The sequence below is a fragment of the Mauremys mutica genome, unplaced genomic scaffold (genome assembly GCF_020497125.1).
Source record: "Mauremys mutica isolate MM-2020 ecotype Southern unplaced genomic scaffold, ASM2049712v1 Super-Scaffold_100101, whole genome shotgun sequence".
In the NCBI taxonomy this organism is placed as follows: Eukaryota; Metazoa; Chordata; order Testudines; family Geoemydidae; genus Mauremys; species Mauremys mutica.
Window position 1 is genome coordinate 829492 of NW_025423268.1, and position 5692 is coordinate 835183.

Sequence of the window (5692 nt, forward strand, 5' to 3'; positions counted from 1 at the left end):
TAGTGGGCCCGGGAAGGTTGGGTCCAGGTTGTCTAGTACAGGGGGGAGGGGCTTACTCCATTACTTCTCGGTTATTTCCATAGGCAACGTAACATAAGTATACTTAGCAATACACCAGCCGCTGTAATAATCCACAGCAAAACCGAGAGACCTGAGCACTGCCGCATGGTCCAACATCCCGGCCACCACCGAAACACCTCTTCTCCTCCTTTGACGGGGTCAAGCTCTTAACGTGTGCAGTTGCTGGCAGTTGCAATACACTGCCGCTGCAGGTTTTCGTGCTTTTGTCCATAGCATAAGTCCATTGAATGTCCACAGAGAAATGGGTTATTGTCCCTCACCCCAGGGGCCAGACATGGGGTCCCACTCACCGCAATGCTCTCCACGAGGGCTGCTTTGGAGACCTGGGGCTCCAGAGAGTCCAACTCCTGCTGCTGTGCCAAGCAGCACAGACGTGGGACAACATGGAGGAAGCCGAGCTGTTGGGCCCTGTCCTCCACCAACTAGGAGTGGAGGGGGGGGGAGAGGGAGAGAGAGAGAGAGACGGAGACGGTTAGGTGGGGACCTCCCCAACCCACCTACACCAGCTCCACGGCTCAGGAACCCCATGGAGTTGGACAGGGAAAACCGCCCCGCTTCCCGAAACCAGTGTCGCCCTGAACAGACTGGGGTTGTAACTGGGACAGTGTCTGCGGGGAGCAGACACCTTGGCCTGCGTGAGACAAATGACCCCACTTTGGGGTGCCAGGTAACAGGGGAGAAGTTCCCCCCATTGGGGGTGATGGATTCTCTGGGACAAGACCCCCCTGCGTGGGTGGCGATGGAACAAGGGGCAGGACAGACTCAGGGGCAGCGCAGCTGGGGGATTTTTGTACCTCAGCTCTGCCCTGGAGGTGCTGCTGGATGACCCTGATGGTGTCCTGTTCAGGGGACACATCCTCCTCCTCCTTCTCTTCTTCCTCTTCCTCCTCCTCAGCCCACTGCTGCTGGGCACTGGGGGTCTCTGCATCAGGGAGAGAAGGAGAAAGGACAATCCCTGCTGCCACTGGGGGGATGCAGTGTAGAGAAATGGCTCAATGTCCCCCATCCTCAACAAGGAGCCCCATGGCATAGAGGGCCCCACCCTGCCCCTCCCAGAGGCACCCTCAGAGCCATCAGCCTCAGGGCCCCCCGGCCGTCAGCCCCCCTCCCCAACATCATCAGGGAAGGCTGGAGCTCCCCCGACTCTGCCCAGCATCCCCTGCCACAAGGTGTGGCAGTGTCACCCCCGCAGGTGTTAGTGGGGCTCCCATGGCTCAGTCCTGGCGCCTTGGTGACCCAATGGGCACAGGGTGTTCCTAGTCCCCCACTGCCCCTGTCCTTCCCCCTGTCCCCAGGGTCTCCCCTCACCTGCACAGAGGGAGCCTTCAACCTCAGGGCTGTCAGAACCCACAGAGGAGCTGCTGGCCCCTCGGGAGTAGGCGAACCTGCTGGTCCCCATGCCGGAGCCGCCCAGCTCCTGCTCTGGGCTGGCTGGAGGCTCCTCGGTGGCCAGGCGGGTGGATGGCTTCTGCTGGGCCCTGGGGCTGGGCTCCTGCCTCCTCTGCTTCCTGGAAAGGAAGCCGCAGAGCCACCTTGCCTGGCTCCCGCCCTCTCCTGGGTCCCTCCTACAGAGCATCACCCGGGGCCACCTCCATTTGGGACCAGAAGGTGCCTCTGGGCCTGCTAAGGGAGCTGGTGGTTTTCTCTTCCTCCAGAAGGTCAGAGAGCTCCTCCGCTTTGCCTGCCCACTGGTCTCTTCCCTGCCCGCGGGGACAGAGGGGCCACTCTCCTCCTGGGCAAGACGGACGCTGCTCCCTACTGGCTCCAGAGCCACCTGCCCAGGCTTCCTCCTCAGCATCCGCTTCAGCCGCTCCATCCTGGAACTGAATGGGGAACAGCCATGAGTCTGGGCTCAAGGCAGCCTCTCATTAACGGGCCTGCCTGCTCCCCTGTCCACGTCCCCTCTGCTGAGGCAATTCCTCCTCACCACACACCCCACCCCAGGGCAGGGGGGCTGCCGTCCACACGCACTGGCAGCAGCTCACAGCACAGGCTGCTCCCAATGTTCCCAGAGCAATGGGGCTCTCCGTTAGTTTGGACAAGCAGCTCCCTCCACCCCAGTAGGCCCCGCTCCCTCCCAGGCCAGAGAAAGAGCAGAACCCGGACAGTCCTCAATGAAAGTTCGTTCACAAGGTGCCAGTCCTAGGAGGGAGGAGTCGCCCTCAGTTCCCACTGATTTCACTGCTTGCGGTTGTGGGTGTTCAGCACCTGGCAGGTTCTGCCCTCCCCAAAGACTCTCGACGTTGGGAACAATCTCCTGCAAGGGAAGCGCTGGGAGCCCTATTGCTGGGCCATTCCCACCACACTGGCGATGGCTCTGGAGACCTCCACTCACTTGCTCTAGATGGGGTGGAGCTGGATGGCAGATGCTCTCTTCCTCGATCTCCTGCACCCAGGTGGGCTGGAAAGGGGCTGCACAATGCCCTGCCAGCTGGGTAGGGGGCAGAAGCCAGGAGATCGAAAGTGGCTGTGAAAACAAGACAATGTTTTATTGCCAGGGGATGGATAAACTCAGCCTAGTAACTGGGGGTTCACAACACTGACCTATGGCCAGCAGGACACCCCCCATCTCCAGGTCTCCTAGTACCTCACGCACATTCCTGAAGCGTGACGGCCCAAGGGCTCTAGCGCATTTCTTTGGAGGTGTCTCCGCTGTCGTCGTCTTCACTGTTGTCATGTTCCATTCTATATGATTTTATAAAAATATGCTAATGAGTGTGAATATAAAGTGACTGGACTCTGCTTCATGCAAAAGGTCTCTTGTAAGGTATCATTACAAAGTTTATAATCTACTGAGTGTGTTCATCCTATTTGTATAAATGTATCACTTTTCTATCTGTATCTGGGTGGAAGAGAACAAATGGGGCAGCCATCATGAGAAATCCACTAGCTACCACCTGAGCTGGAACAAAGGCTGTACCAGGGGAAAGGAGCGTGAGGAGGGCTCCAGGGAGGCATGGCAAGGCCCAGCCCAGCCCAGACGAGTGGCTCCCTCCAGTCCGTTCCCGACTGAGCGGCTCCCTTCGGCCTGGCTTCGTCCGCCCCGGCCTGGCCCCAGCTAAGCGTCCCAGGCCCAGCCTGGTCCCAGCCTGGCCACGGCTGTTTTGACCATATATGGCCTGTGACGTTTTGGGTGTAATATAATATCTCATTGGAAGGCGACAGGGCCAGAAAGAGTTAATTAACTCACAGACTGACTTAACCCTTTAAAGACTGGTTAGGAAGATATGTAAAAATCCACTGACTTTCCTTTTGAAAGCTCCAGTGTGGGTAGCTTTGAAAAGGTCTCAGATGGAGTAAGAGCTGATAAGAAAGTTCAGCTTATATAACCAAGTGGCTGTGTTTGGCCAGCAGGTTGGGAAGACAATGGGGTTGGAACAGGAATGTCTCCATTCTGATCCTTTAAGTGAGCAGCCTGTGCTTCTGTGTTGATGCAAATTACTTGGCTGGCAGGGAGAGGAAAGACTTGCTAATAGCTGTTAGCAAAGAGAGCCCACCCCATCAGCCAGTGAATTCTGTTAAGCAAGAAAAATCAGGGTTTGATCCTTCAGAACAAGGAGGAAAGAGAGAACTTAAGTTTGCAAAGGGAAGCCACAGGTTAACCCTAAAAGGCCCAAACCCCAATGGTATTGAGCCAAAGGTGTGGCATGACGACAAAAATGATTGTAGGTGGACACCTGCAATGAATTTGTTGTTATTGCTAATGGTAATTTTTGTAACTGTGTTGTTATTGCCAAGAACTGTAAAAATGATCCATCTAGGGTGACCAGATGTCCCCATTTTATAGGGACAGTCCTGATATTTGGGGCTTTTTCTTATATAGGCTCCTATTACCCCCCACCACTGTCCTGATTTTTCACACTTGTTATCTGGTCACCCTAGTTCCATCCCTCCCTTTCAGAGGTCCCTGTGATCTAACCTGTCACAGCTTCTGCGCCTTCTATTTGTTTCCATCACGCTAGGCGTCTGGCTTTCAAGTCTTGCCTACAAGAGGCAGCCAGCCTGTTCTTGTTGGGATTTCTGGAGCTTGTGAGCCAAACTGGCAGCTCCAGCCTTTATAGGCAGAGGCTGGCTGGTGTGTCACACAATCTCTTTATTACTCACCTGAGATGGGTCACCTGTTACTTGTGGCTCTGAGTGTCCATATAAGGAAAAATCCCACAAGGTTTGACCATCTATGGCCATCAGGTACCAGTGATGTGAAAGTGCCATCACCACAATGGTGACCATAAAGCCAGGTGTTTTGACCATCTATGGCCTGCGATGTTATGGGCATAATATAATATCTTATTCAGCCAATCACTCAGACAAACAAGTTGTTTATATTTGCAGGAGATAATGCGGCCCACTTCTTGTTTACACTTCTCTGCACAAGATGTCACAATTGTGTCCTTGGCAATGGAGTGTGATGTCACAGACTGTGTACATCACCATGTAATGACTGACTGCACCCATCACTTTTAAACCACTTGGTTTGCACCCATGCCCTTAATCCTGTCCTAAAATTACCTTTTCACGTCACTGAGCTCTCTTGTTGCTGCGGGGTACTGTAGGTGTGAGGCAGGGCAGGTTGGGAGAAGAAATATTCTTTATCTGAAGAAATGATCTGTGTGAGGAAAACATTTGAAAACTTGTTTACTGAGTAATGTGAGTTCTTCACTCTACCTGATGGCATTTCTCTGTAACATGAACTTGTGAACACCACATCCAATCAATTCTGAAATTCCAGGAATATTCTAGGCATCAGTGAGCAGAACCATATTGGTTTTGGTGAAAATTGGAACAGGAAATAGACCAGTAGTGCTTAAGTTAGGTTTGGCACCTAACTCCTATTGAAATCGGTGGGTGTTATGCACCTAACCTGCTGGTGGGATTTTCAAAAGCACCTTTAAGCATCTGTTTGCATCTTAAGCACCTAAATATCTTTGAAAATCTGGTCCTTCATCTCTGTCTCAGTTCCCCATCTATAAATGGAGGTTAATACTTCTTTATGCTACTGTTTACCTATCTTGTCTATTTCTTTAGCTTGTATTTGAGGCACGGGACAATCTCTTACTATGTTTTTGTAATGGGACCCTGAATTTTGGTTGGGACAGCTAAACACTACTGTAAAACAAAAAATGATCAGCCCCCTAATATAAAGGCCCACCAATGATCTATTTTTCAGGGCAAGTCACAGGCCCAGCTGTGTCAGAGGAAAGTCTGAGAAACCCCATAGAAAAACAATTATGGATTAACCTGCCCATAGGAGAAGTTTCTTCCTGACCCCCATCAGTTAGTGGTAGGCTTATATCCTGAAGCACGAGGATTTATATACCTTCTACATTTTGTATACCAGCAAAGTTAAGATGATATTATCCATATAAATGTCTAATCCCTTTCTGAATCAGCAGTGTCTGACCCAGGAAACTCAACCCCAATATCCTGAGGCTCGAGAGAGACACAATCAGACAGACACTGAGGGCTCCCCCCGCCCTTTATCAACAAGTGAAACCCCCTCCCCACAGGGACATGGTCTGATTTGATTCACCCCCATGTTAATCCAGCCCAGAGCCTGGGGAAAGTGAGTGAGGGTGGGGGGGAGCGACGGAGGAAGGGGGATGGGGTGAGC

At 52.6% G+C, this 5692-nt stretch overlaps 1 long non-coding RNA gene across 1 annotated transcript; it reads right to left on the reverse strand.

Annotated features, from left to right (window-relative positions):
- Nucleotides 1-2711: 2711 nt before the first annotated feature.
- LOC123359172 lies at nt 2712-5412 on the reverse strand. Its single transcript, XR_006575827.1, has 3 exons — nt 5320-5412; nt 4591-4687; nt 2712-2766 (listed from the first exon to the last, which is right to left on the reverse strand). It is a non-coding gene; the product is annotated as an uncharacterized LOC123359172 (long non-coding RNA).
- Between the last annotated feature and the right edge of the window lie 280 nt (nt 5413-5692).